General features: G+C 55.1%; 1 long non-coding RNA gene across 1 annotated transcript; it reads left to right on the top strand.

Moving 5' to 3' along the window:
* Positions 1 to 7,278: 7,278 nt before the first annotated feature.
* Positions 7,279 to 15,209, top strand: LOC146402232 (uncharacterized). Its single transcript, XR_014808623.1, has 4 exons — positions 7,279 to 8,038; positions 8,156 to 11,098; positions 11,216 to 14,158; positions 14,276 to 15,209. It is a non-coding gene; the product is annotated as an uncharacterized LOC146402232 (long non-coding RNA).
* Positions 15,210 to 18,015: the final 2,806 nt, after the last annotated feature.

Here is an 18,015-nt window from a genome sequence, read left to right as displayed (position 1 = left end):
CGGAACACGAACGACACATACCAAGGGCTATCCCTTCTATGTGGAAGCTAGCAAGTGGAACCTACGAACCTTTCTATGTAGAAGCAGCTCATAGACTGGAAAACATCGCTGTGGTTGCCAGATGGTAGGGGGAGGCTGTGGGAAGGCCTGGGATTTGGGAGTGGTAGAGTCAACCTCTTGTGCTTGGCATGTGTTAGCAATGAAGTCCTGCTCTATAGCACAGGGATTCTACCTGGCCACTTCTGTGGAACCAAAATGGAAGACACTGCGACCACAAGAAGATGCATATACATGTACGACTGGATCGCGTTTGTGCTCAAGTGAAACTGGGCACCATACATCCGTGAGAATGGAAAATAATCACCGATAAAATCCCACACCCTTAATGGCTTGGGATTCCCCACAGCATGTGCTATGCTACATAGCCCTGCCTCTCAGGAGAAGCCAGGCGGGCTCCGTTGACCCTGACAAGGGGCACTGGCACTATGAGCTGGGACCCGACGTGATGACCAAGCGTGGATAAATTTCTTTCTGTACTAGCATTTCCTTTTATGTTTCTAAATCCCTAATTGATGTTCCTGCCCCCATGTGTGGCATGCAGATACACTCTGCCCCGGCAATGAATCCACTGCGATGCTGTCCATCCCAAGGCTTGCCCTTCAAACACTCTGCCACCTGAGGCAGAGGGTCAGGAGAGCCTTTGGGACTGCCTCATCTGGCAATACCCTTAGCTACACTGTCAGAATAAGCATGTGTACCCCTTTTCTTCTTTCTCAATTAAGCTCATACTGTCCCCATCTCTTCGTCTTTATAAATGGATCTCGATGCCCCCTGTGACAATGGGGTGCCCTTTGGCCAGACTTGGATCTCGCTGGAGCCATGTCCACAGCCACAGCACTGACAGATAGACACTCTCAAGCCAGGCAGCCACGAGGGAACTCCCTGAGAGCTTGCTGGGTGATTCCAATCAACCCTGCTTCATTCACCAGACCTGGGTTCGCTCAGGCCTCCATACCCTGGCCCCGTCCGGAAACGGGAGGCTCCTCTCAAAAGGCAAGAAGGAAACTCCCCTGAGCCTTTGGAAGGGAGAAGCACAGGGATTCGCCCAGCTCTGGGTCCACCACAAAGCCACCAAAGCCCCCCATTCCTTCCACAGCAGCAGCAGCAGCAGCAGCAGCAGCCGCCTGATTCTCCACCCACATCCACCACCGACGGTCAGGGCCTTGCAAATGGCCAGCTCCCGAGACCACACAGATGCTGGGCGGGTCTCCGCTCCTGCGTCTGGAGGAACACAAGGCGTTCCGACACCCAGTGACTCCTTCCAGCAGCCTTCGAAGCACACTCCCAAGCCACCAGGCTGCCGATCCACCTCCCAATGCTACAGGGACGCCTGTGTCCTCTGCCTGACAGGAGGCGTCTTGGACCAGACAGTCCCCGGTGCCCAGGAACCAACGCAAAGGCCTCTGGGCGCTTGCTGTGGCTTCCTATCCACACACTCTCCATCCCACCACTCAGCCTGCACCTGCAGCCTTGCCGCTGCACCTGGGTCCAGAAGGTGCTCTGGCGCCGTCTTGTGGACACCTGCTCTAACAGCAACTCTCAGGTTTTCCTCCTCTCTCTGCCTCAGCCGCCCCCCAGGGCGGCACTGGCTGGGGGCAATATGCTCCTGGAATGGCCTTCCCCCGCAGCTGCGCTGCCGCCGCCGCGGCCGCCCCCGCCGCCGGCCTGATCTAGCAAGAAGGGCCAATCCAGGAGGGCCATTGCTCTCTCAAAGGCTTTCGGAGCCTGGAGGCCCACCTCCACCTTGCCACTCCATGCAAACCTTCAGCTCCCAACCCATCCTATCAGGACAGCCTTCTCCCTTTGGGAGATAGCCCTGCCACGATGCCGTTATGGAGACAGGTCCGTAGGTATGTACCCACTGATTTTGTTCATAGCTTTCCAGCTGTGACGCCTTCATTCCTATGCCAGAATACTGCTTCTTTCCGTTCATTCCTTTTGTCCTCTCTTTCCCTCGTGCTTCCTAGTGTATGGACCCCACCGCAGCTGGCCTGAGTTGTCTGCACGTCGATGTTTTCCCAGCAGCAGAGGTGAGCACGCCCGCCACAGGGACAAAGACAGCTCTGTTCCCCAGGGGATTGGGGGGACTCTTGGGGACACCTCCCTTTTTCGCAGTCAATCTACCAGCCTTAGGTCCGATTTCCGGACCAGCTGTATTGAGGGAACGGAAGAGGCTCCAAGGTAAAGACAAGGGCGGCGTTTCAGGAGACCTCAGGCGAGAAACTGCCCAGGGATTAACACAGCTGCTCACCAAAGGATCACCGTTTGACCACCTTCCATGCACGACCCTCAGGCACTTTCCTCCTGGCACCAGAGCCCAGGTCAGCCTGGGGTCTCCCAATCAACAGCTCGACCGCAGACACCAGCCAACAGCCCAACAAAACCCCAAACCCAAGGGGAAAATGGCAAAAGACCTCAAGAGACATTTCCCGAAACAGACATGCAGAGGGCAAAAAGCACTGGGAGACATGTGCCCCGCATCCCTCATGAGGAGAGACATGCACGTCAAAGGGACTCTGCAGGACCAACCCACCTCTCTCTGAAGGGCCACCATTAGGAAGTCTACAAGGCACACATCCCTGAGAGGGTGTGGACAAGAAGATGCCCTCCTCCACGGTGGGTATTTTTGTACGTGTGGACAACCGCGATGGACCACACGATCGAGGGAATCCACAAAAATCAATAGCGGACGACCTCAGCACCCAGGCCTCCCACTCTTGGTCCTATTTCCGGAATTGGGTCTTTGAAAAATGTAAAAGCCCCCGCTATGTTCATGCAGCACACTTCCCAATAGCCAGCCATGGAAAACAACTCAATGTCCATCGAGAGATGATTGGATTAGGAAGAGAGTGGATATGTACACATTGGAATGCTCCTCAAACATTGAGAAAAAAAAAAAAAAGCAGAACCCCGAAAACCCCAGAGCAAGAGGAAAATGCCATTCGCAGCCATGTAGGTGGCACGAGAAGCTAGGTGACACCTCGTTTCATACTAGGTGAACTAAGTCGGAACACGAACGACACATACCAAGGGCTATCCCTTCTATGTGGAAGCTAGCAAGTGGAACCTACGAACCTTTCTATGTAGAAGCAGCTCATAGACTGGAAAACATCGCTGTGGTTGCCAGATGGTAGGGGGAGGCTGTGGGAAGGCCTGGGATTTGGGAGTGGTAGAGTCAACCTCTTGTGCTTGGCATGTGTTAGCAATGAAGTCCTGCTCTATAGCACAGGGATTCTACCTGGCCACTTCTGTGGAACCAAAATGGAAGACACTGCGACCACAAGAAGATGCATATACATGTACGACTGGATCGCGTTTGTGCTCAAGTGAAACTGGGCACCATACATCCGTGAGAATGGAAAATAATCACCGATAAAATCCCACACCCTTAATGGCTTGGGATTCCCCACAGCATGTGCTATGCTACATAGCCCTGCCTCTCAGGAGAAGCCAGGCGGGCTCCGTTGACCCTGACAAGGGGCACTGGCACTATGAGCTGGGACCCGACGTGATGACCAAGCGTGGATAAATTTCTTTCTGTACTAGCATTTCCTTTTATGTTTCTAAATCCCTAATTGATGTTCCTGCCCCCATGTGTGGCATGCAGATACACTCTGCCCCGGCAATGAATCCACTGCGATGCTGTCCATCCCAAGGCTTGCCCTTCAAACACTCTGCCACCTGAGGCAGAGGGTCAGGAGAGCCTTTGGGACTGCCTCATCTGGCAATACCCTTAGCTACACTGTCAGAATAAGCATGTGTACCCCTTTTCTTCTTTCTCAATTAAGCTCATACTGTCCCCATCTCTTCGTCTTTATAAATGGATCTCGATGCCCCCTGTGACAATGGGGTGCCCTTTGGCCAGACTTGGATCTCGCTGGAGCCATGTCCACAGCCACAGCACTGACAGATAGACACTCTCAAGCCAGGCAGCCACGAGGGAACTCCCTGAGAGCTTGCTGGGTGATTCCAATCAACCCTGCTTCATTCACCAGACCTGGGTTCGCTCAGGCCTCCATACCCTGGCCCCGTCCGGAAACGGGAGGCTCCTCTCAAAAGGCAAGAAGGAAACTCCCCTGAGCCTTTGGAAGGGAGAAGCACAGGGATTCGCCCAGCTCTGGGTCCACCACAAAGCCACCAAAGCCCCCCATTCCTTCCACAGCAGCAGCAGCAGCAGCAGCAGCAGCCGCCTGATTCTCCACCCACATCCACCACCGACGGTCAGGGCCTTGCAAATGGCCAGCTCCCGAGACCACACAGATGCTGGGCGGGTCTCCGCTCCTGCGTCTGGAGGAACACAAGGCGTTCCGACACCCAGTGACTCCTTCCAGCAGCCTTCGAAGCACACTCCCAAGCCACCAGGCTGCCGATCCACCTCCCAATGCTACAGGGACGCCTGTGTCCTCTGCCTGACAGGAGGCGTCTTGGACCAGACAGTCCCCGGTGCCCAGGAACCAACGCAAAGGCCTCTGGGCGCTTGCTGTGGCTTCCTATCCACACACTCTCCATCCCACCACTCAGCCTGCACCTGCAGCCTTGCCGCTGCACCTGGGTCCAGAAGGTGCTCTGGCGCCGTCTTGTGGACACCTGCTCTAACAGCAACTCTCAGGTTTTCCTCCTCTCTCTGCCTCAGCCGCCCCCCAGGGCGGCACTGGCTGGGGGCAATATGCTCCTGGAATGGCCTTCCCCCGCAGCTGCGCTGCCGCCGCCGCGGCCGCCCCCGCCGCCGGCCTGATCTAGCAAGAAGGGCCAATCCAGGAGGGCCATTGCTCTCTCAAAGGCTTTCGGAGCCTGGAGGCCCACCTCCACCTTGCCACTCCATGCAAACCTTCAGCTCCCAACCCATCCTATCAGGACAGCCTTCTCCCTTTGGGAGATAGCCCTGCCACGATGCCGTTATGGAGACAGGTCCGTAGGTATGTACCCACTGATTTTGTTCATAGCTTTCCAGCTGTGACGCCTTCATTCCTATGCCAGAATACTGCTTCTTTCCGTTCATTCCTTTTGTCCTCTCTTTCCCTCGTGCTTCCTAGTGTATGGACCCCACCGCAGCTGGCCTGAGTTGTCTGCACGTCGATGTTTTCCCAGCAGCAGAGGTGAGCACGCCCGCCACAGGGACAAAGACAGCTCTGTTCCCCAGGGGATTGGGGGGACTCTTGGGGACACCTCCCTTTTTCGCAGTCAATCTACCAGCCTTAGGTCCGATTTCCGGACCAGCTGTATTGAGGGAACGGAAGAGGCTCCAAGGTAAAGACAAGGACGGCGTTTCAGGAGACCTCAGGCGAGAAACTGCCCAGGGATTAACACAGCTGCTCACCAAAGGATCACCGTTTGACCACCTTCCATGCACGACCCTCAGGCACTTTCCTCCTGGCACCAGAGCCCAGGTCAGCCTGGGGTCTCCCAATCAACAGCTCGACCGCAGACACCAGCCAACAGCCCAACAAAACCCCAAACCCAAGGGGAAAATGGCAAAAGACCTCAAGAGACATTTCCCGAAACAGACATGCAGAGGGCAAAAAGCACTGGGAGACATGTGCCCCGCATCCCTCATGAGGAGAGACATGCACGTCAAAGGGACTCTGCAGGACCAACCCACCTCTCTCTGAAGGGCCACCATTAGGAAGTCTACAAGGCACACATCCCTGAGAGGGTGTGGACAAGAAGATGCCCTCCTCCACGGTGGGTATTTTTGTACGTGTGGACAACCGCGATGGACCACACGATCGAGGGAATCCACAAAAATCAATAGCGGACGACCTCAGCACCCAGGCCTCCCACTCTTGGTCCTATTTCCGGAATTGGGTCTTTGAAAAATGTAAAAGCCCCCGCTATGTTCATGCAGCACACTTCCCAATAGCCAGCCATGGAAAACAACTCAATGTCCATCGAGAGATGATTGGATTAGGAAGAGAGTGGATATGTACACATTGGAATGCTCCTCAAACATTGAGAAAAAAAAAAAAAAAGCAGAACCCCGAAAACCCCAGAGCAAGAGGAAAATGCCATTCGCAGCCATGTAGGTGGCACGAGAAGCTAGGTGACACCTCGTTTCATACTAGGTGAACTAAGTCGGAACACGAACGACACATACCAAGGGCTATCCCTTCTATGTGGAAGCTAGCAAGTGGAACCTACGAACCTTTCTATGTAGAAGCAGCTCATAGACTGGAAAACATCGCTGTGGTTGCCAGATGGTAGGGGGAGGCTGTGGGAAGGCCTGGGATTTGGGAGTGGTAGAGTCAACCTCTTGTGCTTGGCATGTGTTAGCAATGAAGTCCTGCTCTATAGCACAGGGATTATACCTGGCCACTTCTGTGGAACCAAAATGGAAGACACTGCGACCACAAGAAGATGCATATACATGTACGACTGGATCGCGTTTGTGCTCAAGTGAAACTGGGCACCATACATCCGTGAGAATGGAAAATAATCACCGATAAAATCCCACACCCTTAATGGCTTGGGATTCCCCACAGCATGCGCTATGGTACATAGCCCTGCCTCTCAGGAGAAGCCAGGCGGGCTCCGTTGACCCTGACAAGGGGCACTGGCACTATGAGCTGGGACCCGACGTGATGACCAAGCGTGGATAAATTTCTTTCTGTACTAGCCTTTCCTTTTATGTTTCTAAATCCCTAATTGATGTTCCTGCCCCCATGTGTGGCATGCAGATACACTCTGCCCCGGCAATGAATCCACTGCGATGCTGTCCATCCCAAGGCTTGCCCTTCAAACACTCTGCCACCTGAGGCAGAGGGTCAGGAGAGCCTTTGGGACTGCCTCATCTGGCAATACCCTTAGCTACACTGTCAGAATAAGCATGTGTACCCCTTTTCTTCTTTCTCAATTAAGCTCATACTGTCCCCATCTCTTCGTCTTTATAAATGGATCTCGATGCCCCCTGTGACAATGGGGTGCCCTTTGGCCAGACTTGGATCTCGCTGGAGCCATGTCCACAGCCACAGCACTGACAGATAGACACTCTCAAGCCAGGCAGCCACGAGGGAACTCCCTGAGAGCTTGCTGGGTGATTCCAATCAACCCTGCTTCATTCACCAGACCTGGGTTCGCTCAGGCCTCCATACCCTGGCCCCGTCCGGAAACGGGAGGCTCCTCTCAAAAGGCAAGAAGGAAACTCCCCTGAGCCTTTGGAAGGGAGAAGCACAGGGATTCGCCCAGCTCTGGGTCCACCACAAAGCCACCAAAGCCCCCCATTCCTTCCACAGCAGCAGCAGCAGCAGCAGCAGCAGCCGCCTGATTCTCCACCCACATCCACCACCGACGGTCAGGGCCTTGCAAATGGCCAGCTCCCGAGACCACACAGATGCTGGGCGGGTCTCCGCTCCTGCGTCTGGAGGAACACAAGGCGTTCCGACACCCAGTGACTCCTTCCAGCAGCCTTCGAAGCACACTCCCAAGCCACCAGGCTGCCGATCCACCTCCCAATGCTACAGGGACGCCTGTGTCCTCTGCCTGACAGGAGGCGTCTTGGACCAGACAGTCCCCGGTGCCCAGGAACCAACGCAAAGGCCTCTGGGCGCTTGCTGTGGCTTCCTATCCACACACTCTCCATCCCACCACTCAGCCTGCACCTGCAGCCTTGCCGCTGCACCTGGGTCCAGAAGGTGCTCTGGCGCCGTCTTGTGGACACCTGCTCTAACAGCAACTCTCAGGTTTTCCTCCTCTCTCTGCCTCAGCCGCCCCCCAGGGCGGCACTGGCTGGGGGCAATATGCTCCTGGAATGGCCTTCCCCCGCAGCTGCCGCCGCCGCGGCCGCCCCCGCCGCCGGCCTGATCTAGCAAGAAGGGCCAATCCAGGAGGGCCATTGCTCTCTCAAAGGCTTTCGGAGCCTGGAGGCCCACCTCCACCTTGCCACTCCATGCAAACCTTCAGCTCCCAACCCATCCTATCAGGACAGCCTTCTCCCTTTGGGAGATAGCCCTGCCACGATGCCGTTATGGAGACAGGTCCGTAGGTATGTACCCACTGATTTTGTTCATAGCTTTCCAGCTGTGACGCCTTCATTCCTATGCCAGAATACTGCTTCTTTCCGTTCATTCCTTTTGTCCTCTCTTTCCCTCGTGCTTCCTAGTGTATGGACCCCACCGCAGCTGGCCTGAGTTGTCTGCACGTCGATGTTTTCCCAGCAGCAGAGGTGAGCACGCCCGCCACAGGGACAAAGACAGCTCTGTTCCCCAGGGGATTGGGGGGACTCTTGGGGACACCTCCCTTTTTCCCAGTCAATCTACCAGCCTTAGGTCCGATTTCCGGACCAGCTGTATTGAGGGAACGGAAGAGGCTCCAAGGTAAAGACAAGGACGGCGTTTCAGGAGACCTCAGGCGAGAAACTGCCCAGGGATTAACACAGCTGCTCACCAAAGGATCACCGTTTGACCACCTTCCATGCACGACCCTCAGGCACTTTCCTCCTGGCACCAGAGCCCAGGTCAGCCTGGGGTCTCCCAATCAACAGCTCGACCGCAGACACCAGCCAACAGCCCAACAAAACCCCAAACCCAAGGGGAAAATGGCAAAAGACCTCAAGAGACATTTCCCGAAACAGACATGCAGAGGGCAAAAAGCACTGGGAGACATGTGCCCCGCATCCCTCATGAGGAGAGACATGCACGTCAAAGGGACTCTGCAGGACCAACCCACCTCTCTCTGAAGGGCCACCATTAGGAAGTCTACAAGGCACACATCCCTGAGAGGGTGTGGACAAGAAGATGCCCTCCTCCACGGTGGGTATTTTTGTACGTGTGGACAACCGCGATGGACCACACGATCGAGGGAATCCACAAAAATCAATAGCGGACGACCTCAGCACCCAGGCCTCCCACTCTTGGTCCTATTTCCGGAATTGGGTCTTTGAAAAATGTAAAAGCCCCCGCTATGTTCATGCAGCACACTTCCCAATAGCCAGCCATGGAAAACAACTCAATGTCCATCGAGAGATGATTGGATTAGGAAGAGAGTGGATATGTACACATTGGAATGCTCCTCAAACATTGAGAAAAAAAAAAAAAGCAGAACCCCGAAAACCCCAGAGCAAGAGGAAAATGCCATTCGCAGCCATGTAGGTGGCACGAGAAGCTAGGTGACACCTCGTTTCATACTAGGTGAACTAAGTCGGAACACGAACGACACATACCAAGGGCTATCCCTTCTATGTGGAAGCTAGCAAATGGAACCAACGAACCTTTCTATGTAGAAGCAGCTCATAGACTGGAAAACATCGCTGTGGTTGCCAGATGGTAGGGGGAGGCTGTGGGAAGGCCTGGGATTTGGGAGTGGTAGAGTCAACCTCTTGTGCTTGGCATGTGTTAGCAATGAAGTCCTGCTCTATAGCACAGGGATTCTACCTGGCCACTTCTGTGGAACCAAAATGGAAGACACTGCGACCAAAAGAAGATGCATATACATGTACGACTGGATCGCGTTTGTGCTCAAGTGAAACTGGGCACCATACATCCGTGAGAATGGAAAATAATCACCGATAAAATCCCACACCCTTAATGGCTTGGGATTCCCCACAGCATGTGCTATGCTACATAGCCCTGCCTCTCAGGAGAAGCCAGGCGGGCTCCGTTGACCCTGACAAGGGGCACTGGCACTATGAGCTGGGACCCGACGTGATGACCAAGCGTGGATAAATTTCTTTCTGTACTAGCCTTTCCTTTTATGTTTCTAAATCCCTAATTGATGTTCCTGCCCCCATGTGTGGCATGCAGATACACTCTGCCCCGGCAATGAATCCACTGCGATGCTGTCCATCCCAAGGCTTGCCCTTCAAACACTCTGCCACCTGAGGCAGAGGGTCAGGAGAGCCTTTGGGACTGCCTCATCTGGCAATACCCTTAGCTACACTGTCAGAATAAGCATGTGTACCCCTTTTCTTCTTTCTCAATTAAGCTCATACTGTCCCCATCTCTTCGTCTTTATAAATGGATCTCGATGCCCCCTGTGACAATGGGGTGCCCTTTGGCCAGACTTGGATCTCGCTGGAGCCATGTCCACAGCCACAGCACTGACAGATAGACACTCTCAAGCCAGGCAGCCACGAGGGAACTCCCTGAGAGCTTGCTGGGTGATTCCAATCAACCCTGCTTCATTCACCAGACCTGGGTTCGCTCAGGCCTCCATACCCTGGCCCCGTCCGGAAACGGGAGGCTCCTCTCAAAAGGCAAGAAGGAAACTCCCCTGAGCCTTTGGAAGGGAGAAGCACAGGGATTCGCCCAGCTCTGGGTCCACCACAAAGCCACCAAAGCCCCCCATTCCTTCCACAGCAGCAGCAGCAGCAGCAGCAGCAGCCGCCTGATTCTCCACCCACATCCACCACCGACGGTCAGGGCCTTGCAAATGGCCAGCTCCCGAGACCACACAGATGCTGGGCGGGTCTCCGCTCCTGCGTCTGGAGGAACACAAGGCGTTCCGACACCCAGTGACTCCTTCCAGCAGCCTTCGAAGCACACTCCCAAGCCACCAGGCTGCCGATCCACCTCCCAATGCTACAGGGACGCCTGTGTCCTCTGCCTGACAGGAGGCGTCTTGGACCAGACAGTCCCCGGTGCCCAGGAACCAACGCAAAGGCCTCTGGGCGCTTGCTGTGGCTTCCTATCCACACACTCTCCATCCCACCACTCAGCCTGCACCTGCAGCCTTGCCGCTGCACCTGGGTCCAGAAGGTGCTCTGGCGCCGTCTTGTGGACACCTGCTCTAACAGCAACTCTCAGGTTTTCCTCCTCTCTCTGCCTCAGCCGCCCCCCAGGGCGGCACTGGCTGGGGGCAATATGCTCCTGGAATGGCCTTCCCCCGCAGCTGCCGCCGCCGCGGCCGCCCCCGCCGCCGGCCTGATCTAGCAAGAAGGGCCAATCCAGGAGGGCCATTGCTCTCTCAAAGGCTTTCGGAGCCTGGAGGCCCACCTCCACCTTGCCACTCCATGCAAACCTTCAGCTCCCAACCCATCCTATCAGGACAGCCTTCTCCCTTTGGGAGATAGCCCTGCCACGATGCCGTTATGGAGACAGGTCCGTAGGTATGTACCCACTGATTTTGTTCATAGCTTTCCAGCTGTGACGCCTTCATTCCTATGCCAGAATACTGCTTCTTTCCGTTCATTCCTTTTGTCCTCTCTTTCCCTCGTGCTTCCTAGTGTATGGACCCCACCGCAGCTGGCCTGAGTTGTCTGCACGTCGATGTTTTCCCAGCAGCAGAGGTGAGCACGCCCGCCACAGGGACAAAGACAGCTCTGTTCCCCAGGGGATTGGGGGGACTCTTGGGGACACCTCCCTTTTTCCCAGTCAATCTACCAGCCTTAGGTCCGATTTCCGGACCAGCTGTATTGAGGGAACGGAAGAGGCTCCAAGGTAAAGACAAGGACGGCGTTTCAGGAGACCTCAGGCGAGAAACTGCCCAGGGATTAACACAGCTGCTCACCAAAGGATCACCGTTTGACCACCTTCCATGCACGACCCTCAGGCACTTTCCTCCTGGCACCAGAGCCCAGGTCAGCCTGGGGTCTCCCAATCAACAGCTCGACCGCAGACACCAGCCAACAGCCCAACAAAACCCCAAACCCAAGGGGAAAATGGCAAAAGACCTCAAGAGACATTTCCCGAAACAGACATGCAGAGGGCAAAAAGCACTGGGAGACATGTGCCCCGCATCCCTCATGAGGAGAGACATGCACGTCAAAGGGACTCTGCAGGACCAACCCACCTCTCTCTGAAGGGCCACCATTAGGAAGTCTACAAGGCACACATCCCTGAGAGGGTGTGGACAAGAAGATGCCCTCCTCCACGGTGGGTATTTTTGTACGTGTGGACAACCGCGATGGACCACACGATCGAGGGAATCCACAAAAATCAATAGCGGACGACCTCAGCACCCAGGCCTCCCACTCTTGGTCCTATTTCCGGAATTGGGTCTTTGAAAAATGTAAAAGCCCCCGCTATGTTCATGCAGCACACTTCCCAATAGCCAGCCATGGAAAACAACTCAATGTCCATCGAGAGATGATTGGATTAGGAAGAGAGTGGATATGTACACATTGGAATGCTCCTCAAACATTGAGAAAAAAAAAAAAAGCAGAACCCCGAAAACCCCAGAGCAAGAGGAAAATGCCATTCGCAGCCATGTAGGTGGCACGAGAAGCTAGGTGACACCTCGTTTCATACTAGGTGAACTAAGTCGGAACACGAACGACACATACCAAGGGCTATCCCTTCTATGTGGAAGCTAGCAAATGGAACCAACGAACCTTTCTATGTAGAAGCAGCTCATAGACTGGAAAACATCGCTGTGGTTGCCAGATGGTAGGGGGAGGCTGTGGGAAGGCCTGGGATTTGGGAGTGGTAGAGTCAACCTCTTGTGCTTGGCATGTGTTAGCAATGAAGTCCTGCTCTATAGCACAGGGATTCTACCTGGCCACTTCTGTGGAACCAAAATGGAAGACACTGCGACCAAAAGAAGATGCATATACATGTACGACTGGATCGCGTTTGTGCTCAAGTGAAACTGGGCACCATACATCCGTGAGAATGGAAAATAATCACCGATAAAATCCCACACCCTTAATGGCTTGGGATTCCCCACAGCATGTGCTATGCTACATAGCCCTGCCTCTCAGGAGAAGCCAGGCGGGCTCCGTTGACCCTGACAAGGGGCACTGGCACTATGAGCTGGGACCCGACGTGATGACCAAGCGTGGATAAATTTCTTTCTGTACTAGCCTTTCCTTTTATGTTTCTAAATCCCTAATTGATGTTCCTGCCCCCATGTGTGGCATGCAGATACACTCTGCCCCGGCAATGAATCCACTGCGATGTTGTCCATCCCAAGGCTTGCCCTTCAAACACTCTGCCACCTGAGGCAGAGGGTCAGGAGAGCCTTTGGGACTGCCTCATCTGGCAATACCCTTAGCTACACTGTCAGAATAAGCATGTGTACCCCTTTTCTTCTTTCTCAATTAAGCTCATACTGTCCCCATCTCTTCGTCTTTATAAATGGATCTCGATGCCCCCTGTGACAATGGGGTGCCCTTTGGCCAGACTTGGATCTCGCTGGAGCCATGTCCACAGCCACAGCACTGACAGATAGACACTCTCAAGCCAGGCAGCCACGAGGGAACTCCCTGAGAGCTTGCTGGGTGATTCCAATCAACCCTGCTTCATTCACCAGACCTGGGTTCGCTCAGGCCTCCATACCCTGGCCCCGTCCGGAAACGGGAGGCTCCTCTCAAAAGGCAAGAAGGAAACTCCCCTGAGCCTTTGGAAGGGAGAAGCACAGGGATTCGCCCAGCTCTGGGTCCACCACAAAGCCACCAAAGCCCCCCATTCCTTCCACAGCAGCAGCAGCAGCAGCAGCAGCAGCCGCCTGATTCTCCACCCACATCCACCACCGACGGTCAGGGCCTTGCAAATGGCCAGCTCCCGAGACCACACAGATGCTGGGCGGGTCTCCGCTCCTGCGTCTGGAGGAACACAAGGCGTTCCGACACCCAGTGACTCCTTCCAGCAGCCTTCGAAGCACACTCCCAAGCCACCAGGCTGCCGATCCACCTCCCAATGCTACAGGGACGCCTGTGTCCTCTGCCTGACAGGAGGCGTCTTGGACCAGACAGTCCCCGGTGCCCAGGAACCAACGCAAAGGCCTCTGGGCGCTTGCTGTGGCTTCCTATCCACACACTCTCCATCCCACCACTCAGCCTGCACCTGCAGCCTTGCCGCTGCACCTGGGTCCAGAAGGTGCTCTGGCGCCGTCTTGTGGACACCTGCTCTAACAGCAACTCTCAGGTTTTCCTCCTCTCTCTGCCTCAGCCGCCCCCCAGGGCGGCACTGGCTGGGGGCAATATGCTCCTGGAATGGCCTTCCCCCGCAGCTGCCGCCGCCGCGGCCGCCCCCGCCGCCGGCCTGATCTAGCAAGAAGGGCCAATCCAGGAGGGCCATTGCTCTCTCAAAGGCTTTCGGAGCCTGGAGGCCCACCTCCACCTTGCCACTCCATGCAAACCTTCAGCTCCCAACCCATCCTATCAGGACAGCCTTCTCCCTTTGGGAGATAGCCCTGCCACGATGCCGTTATGGAGACAGGTCCGTAGGTATGTACCCACTGATTTTGTTCATAGCTTTCCAGCTGTGACGCCTTCATTCCTATGCCAGAATACTGCTTCTTTCCGTTCATTCCTTTTGTCCTCTCTTTCCCTCGTGCTTCCTAGTGTATGGACCCCACCGCAGCTGGCCTGAGTTGTCTGCACGTCGATGTTTTCCCAGCAGCAGAGGTGAGCACGCCCGCCACAGGGACAAAGACAGCTCTGTTCCCCAGGGGATTGGGGGGACTCTTGGGGACACCTCCCTTTTTCCCAGTCAATCTACCAGCCTTAGGTCCGATTTCCGGACCAGCTGTATTGAGGGAACGGAAGAGGCTCCAAGGTAAAGACAAGGACGGCGTTTCAGGAGACCTCAGGCGAGAAACTGCCCAGGGATTAACACAGCTGCTCACCAAAGGATCACCGTTTGACCACCTTCCATGCACGACCCTCAGGCACTTTCCTCCTGGCACCAGAGCCCAGGTCAGCCTGGGGTCTCCCAATCAACAGCTCGACCGCAGACACCAGCCAACAGCCCAACAAAACCCCAAACCCAAGGGGAAAATGGCAAAAGACCTCAAGAGACATTTCCCGAAACAGACATGCAGAGGGCAAAAAGCACTGGGAGACATGTGCCCCGCATCCCTCATGAGGAGAGACATGCACGTCAAAGGGACTCTGCAGGACCAACCCACCTCTCTCTGAAGGGCCACCATTAGGAAGTCTACAAGGCACACATCCCTGAGAGGGTGTGGACAAGAAGATGCCCTCCTCCACGGTGGGTATTTTTGTACGTGTGGACAACCGCGATGGACCACACGATCGAGGGAATCCACAAAAATCAATAGCGGACGACCTCAGCACCCAGGCCTCCCACTCTTGGTCCTATTTCCGGAATTGGGTCTTTGAAAAATGTAAAAGCCCCCGCTATGTTCATGCAGCACACTTCCCAATAGCCAGCCATGGAAAACAACTCAATGTCCATCGAGAGATGATTGGATTAGGAAGAGAGTGGATATGTACACATTGGAATGCTCCTCAAACATTGAGAAAAAAAAAAAAAGCAGAACCCCGAAAACCCCAGAGCAAGAGGAAAATGCCATTCGCAGCCATGTAGGTGGCACGAGAAGCTAGGTGACACCTCGTTTCATACTAGGTGAACTAAGTCGGAACACGAACGACACATACCAAGGGCTATCCCTTCTATGTGGAAGCTAGCAAATGGAACCAACGAACCTTTCTATGTAGAAGCAGCTCATAGACTGGAAAACATCGCTGTGGTTGCCAGATGGTAGGGGGAGGCTGTGGGAAGGCCTGGGATTTGGGAGTGGTAGAGTCAACCTCTTGTGCTTGGCATGTGTTAGCAATGAAGTCCTGCTCTATAGCACAGGGATTCTACCTGGCCACTTCTGTGGAACCAAAATGGAAGACACTGCGACCACAAGAAGATGCATATACATGTACGACTGGATCGCGTTTGTGCTCAAGTGAAACTGGGCACCATACATCCGTGAGAATGGAAAATAATCACCGATAAAATCCCACACCCTTAATGGCTTGGGATTCCCCACAGCATGTGCTATGCTACATAGCCCTGCCTCTCAGGAGAAGCCAGGCGGGCTCCGTTGACCCTGACAAGGGGCACTGGCACTATGAGCTGGGACCCGACGTGATGACCAAGTGTGGATAAATTTCTTTCTGTACTAGCATTTCCTTTTATGTTTCTAAATCCCTAATTGATGTTCCTGCCCCCATGTGTGGCATGCAGATACACTCTGCCCCGGCAATGAATCCACTGCGATGCTGTCCATCCCAAGGCTTGCCCTTCAAACACTCTGCCACCTGAGGCAGAGGGTCAGGAGAGCCTTTGGGACTGCCTCATCTGGCAATACCCTTAGCTACACTGTCAGAATAAGCATGTGTACCCCTTTTCTTCTTTCTCAATTAAGCTCATACTGTCCCCATCTCTTCGTCTTTATAAATGGATCTCGATGCCCCCTGTGACAATGGGGTGCCCTTTGGCCAGACTTGGATCTCGCTGGAGCCATGTCCACAGCCACAGCACTGACAGATAGACACTCTCAAGCCAGGCAGCCACGAGGGAACTCCCTGAGAGCTTGCTGGGTGATTCCAATCAACCCTGCTTCATTCACCAGACCTGGGTTCGCTCAGGCCTCCATACCCTGGCCCCGTCCAGAAACGGGAGGCTCCTCTCAAAAGGCAAGAAGGAAACTCCCCTGAGCCTTTGGAAGGGAGAAGCACAGGGATTCGCCCAGCTCTGGGTCCACCACAAAGCCACCAAAGCCCCCCATTCCTTCCACAGCAGCAGCAGCAGCAGCAGCAGCAGCAGCAGCAGCAGCCGCCTGATTCTCCACCCACATCCACCACCGACGGTCAGGGCCTTGCAAATGGCCAGCTCCCGAGACCACACAGATGCTGGGCGGGTCTCCGCTCCTGCGTCTGGAGGAACACAAGGCGTTCCGACACCCAGTGACTCCTTCCAGCAGCCTTCGAAGCACACTCCCAAGCCACCAGGCTGCCGATCCACCTCCCAATGCTACAGGGACGCCTGTGTCCTCTGCCTGACAGGAGGCGTCTTGGACCAGACAGTCCCCGGTGCCCAGGAACCAACGCAAAGGCCTCTGGGCGCTTGCTGTGGCTTCCTATCCACACACTCTCCATCCCACCACTCAGCCTGCACCTGCAGCCTTGCCGCTGCACCTGGGTCCAGAAGGTGCTCTGGCGCCGTCTTGTGGACACCTGCTCTAACAGCAACTCTCAGGTTTTCCTCCTCTCTCTGCCTCAGCCGCCCCCCAGGGCGGCACTGGCTGGGGGCAATATGCTCCTGGAATGGCCTTCCCCCGCAGCTGCGCTGCCGCCGCCGCGGCCGCCCCCGCCGCCGGCCTGATCTAGCAAGAAGGGCCAATCCAGGAGGGCCATTGCTCTCTCAAAGGCTTTCGGAGCCTGGAGGCCCACCTCCACCTTGCCACTCCATGCAAACCTTCAGCTCCCAACCCATCCTATCAGGACAGCCTTCTCCCTTTGGGAGATAGCCCTGCCACGATGCCGTTATGGAGACAGGTCCGTAGGTATGTACCCACTGATTTTGTTCATAGCTTTCCAGCTGTGACGCCTTCATTCCTATGCCAGAATACTGCTTCTTTCCGTTCATTCCTTTTGTCCTCTCTTTCCCTCGTGCTTCCTAGTGTATGGACCCCACCGCAGCTGGCCTGAGTAGTCTGCACGTCGATGTTTTCCCAGCAGCAGAGGTGAGCACGCCCGCCACAGGGACAAAGACAGCTCTGTTCCCCAGGGGATTGGGGGGACTCTTGGGGACACCTCCCTTTTTCCCAGTCAATCTACCAGCCTTAGGTCCGATTTCCGGACCAGCTGTATTGAGGGAACGGAAGAGGCTCCAAGGTAAAGACAAGGACGGCGTTTCAGGAGACCTCAGGCGAGAAACTGCCCAGGGATTAACACAGCTGCTCACCAAAGGATCACCGTTTGACCACCTTCCATGCACGACCCTCAGGCACTTTCCTCCTGGCACCAGAGCCCAGGTCAGCCTGGGGTCTCCCAATCAACAGCTCGACCGCAGACACCAGCCAACAGCCCAACAAAACCCCAAACCCAAGGGGAAAAGACCTCAAGAGACATTTCCCGAAACAGACATACAGAGGGCAAAACCCACTGGGAGACATGTGCCCCGCATCCCTCATAAGGAGAGACAGGCACGTCAAAGGGACTCTGAAGGACCAACCCACCTCTCTCTGAAGGGCCACCATTAGGAAGTCTACAAGGCACACATCCCTGAGAGGGTGTGGACAAGAAGATGCCCTCCTCCACGGTGGGTATTTTTGTACGTGTGG

This window comes from Sus scrofa, chromosome 6 (assembly GCF_054392235.1).
Source record: "Sus scrofa isolate SSC_HxYL_T2T_F1_AM1 chromosome 6, Sscrofa_HxYL_maternal_Yorkshire_Landrace_v2.0, whole genome shotgun sequence".
Classification (NCBI taxonomy): domain Eukaryota; kingdom Metazoa; phylum Chordata; class Mammalia; order Artiodactyla; family Suidae; genus Sus; species Sus scrofa.
This window is presented reverse-complemented; position numbering and strand designations above follow the sequence as displayed.